This window comes from Urocitellus parryii, chromosome 4 (assembly GCF_045843805.1).
Source record: "Urocitellus parryii isolate mUroPar1 chromosome 4, mUroPar1.hap1, whole genome shotgun sequence".
Lineage (NCBI taxonomy): Eukaryota > Metazoa > Chordata > Mammalia > Rodentia > Sciuridae > Urocitellus > Urocitellus parryii.
The window spans coordinates 113,362,084-113,364,045 of record NC_135534.1 but is presented as its reverse complement, the minus strand read 5'-3'; the positions used below and the strand labels follow the sequence as shown (position 1 = coordinate 113,364,045).

The window sequence follows — 1,962 nt, the reverse complement described above, 5'->3', positions numbered from 1 at the left end:
GCTATGAACATTGATGTGGCTGTGTCCCTGTAGTATGCTGTTTTTAAGTCCTTTGGGTATAAACTGAGGAGTGGGATAGCTGGGTCAAATGGTGGTTCCATTCCCAATTTTCCAAGGAATCTCCATACTGCTTTCCATAATGGCTGCACCAATTTGCAGTCCCACCAAGTGTATGAGTGTGCCTTTCCCCCCACATCCTTGCCAACACTTCTTGTTATTTGTCTTCATAATAGCTGCCATCTGACTGGAGTGAGATGAAATCTTAGAGTGGTTCTGATTTGCATTTCTCTAATTGCAAAAATGATGGTTAGATGCCACGAAGTAGGTGGCAATGCCTTAACCATATGTGTGTTGTCAGGCCCGAGGGCCTCTTCCATCCTTGTCAAGGAGAGAGCCAACCTTCTATCCTTTCATAAAACACTCGGGATTGTTCTTGTATAGCATCTCTTGTGATAAACAACTTATTCCATGAGACTAGTTAGAGTCATTCTTTTCTGAAGATGGCACCCCCCAGTGACCTGATCAACTTCAACTGGGCCCCAAACAGTGCAACACATACTTTTTTTTTTTTTTTTTTTTGTACTGGGGTTGAACCCAGAGGTGATTCACCACTGAGCTACATCTCCATCCCATCTGATCTTTTATTTTGAGTAAAATATCACTAAGTTGCTTAGGGCCTCAATAAGTTGCTGAGGATGGCTTCGAACTTGTAATCCTCCTTCCTCAGCCTTCCAAGTCGCTAGGATTGGAGGCATGCACCGTGCCCAGCTGGGTCCCAAACTTTAAGTTCTACCACCTCTCATCACCACATTGGGAACCAAACTTCTATGAACCTTTAGGGGCAAACTCAAACCATATCCAAACCATAGCATAGGGCACAGGGTAAGTGTGGTGGAGAACAGGAAAGGGGCCCAGGGTGAGGCCAGAGAGGGATGAGGGAGGACCAGACTGCCAGGGTCTGGGCACCAGGGTAAGGAGATGGTCCTATCCTGAGACCAGAAGGAAACCATTGGATGGTTTTAAAAGTTCTCCACATGAGGGCTGGGGTTGTGGCTCGGTGGTAGAGCGCTTGCCTAGTACATGTGAGACACTGGATTCAATCCTCAGCACCACATAAAAATGAAACAAAGATATTGTGTGTTCACCTAAAACTAAAAAACAAATATTAAAAAAAAAGTTCTCCATGTGACTCTAATTGATCATGGAATTAAGAGCCAAGGAAACTAGAGTGGTGGCAGTCAGAGCTGGGAAAAGTCTCAGACTTCAATTTATAGAATTTGGTGTGATTGATTATATGGTGGGGAGAGAAAGGGAGGTACTGAGGATGCAGGAGGGAATCGTGAGTGGTGTTAATGGAGAATCCCAGAGGAGGCATCCAGTGACCTCTGGTCATTAGGAAGTGACTGCTATACTGAATCGGTGAGCTCAGCAGGACCCTGAAGATTTTCCAGGCTTTGAAGTCCTAATCACTTCTGTCCTTGTAACCCAAACAGTGCAACACATATGTTTGCAACACAACTTGGTGAGTGTCATAAGATGAATGTAAATGAAATGGTAGAGTTGCTGAGAGAATGGATGGATTCAGCTAGGGAATGGAAGAAAAGCTTCTTTGAGGAGGTGGCATGTGAGTTGAATCTTAGGGGATAAGCAGAAGTTTTCAGATGATGGAGGAGGATGTCCTAAGAATGTGTGATGGACCTGCTGAATATAAATGGTAGGAAGTTCAGGATGGTAGTAAGAGAGACATGTCCAGGAAGGTGGTTGGGAAAGAGGGGCTGGGATCAGCTGAGAAGAGCTTCTGAAGCCAAGTGAAGGACTTGAATTTTATCCTTGGTATAGTTCTTCTTCAATCACAAATTCCCCTCCTTGTAACACTTGGTCTTTTGCCTTCTGCTGGGGGCCTCTGAACACAGGAGAACCTTTGGTACCTTGGAAGTTCATTGACTACATTCTCTTATTCTT

At 44.6% G+C, this 1,962-nt stretch overlaps 1 non-coding gene across 1 annotated transcript; it reads right to left on the bottom strand.

Annotated features, from left to right (window-relative positions):
- Nucleotides 1-295: 295 nt before the first annotated feature.
- Nucleotides 296-421, bottom strand: LOC113193842 (U6atac minor spliceosomal RNA). Its single transcript, XR_003302189.1, has one exon. It is a non-coding gene; the product is annotated as a U6atac minor spliceosomal RNA (small nuclear RNA).
- Between the last annotated feature and the right edge of the window lie 1,541 nt (nucleotides 422-1,962).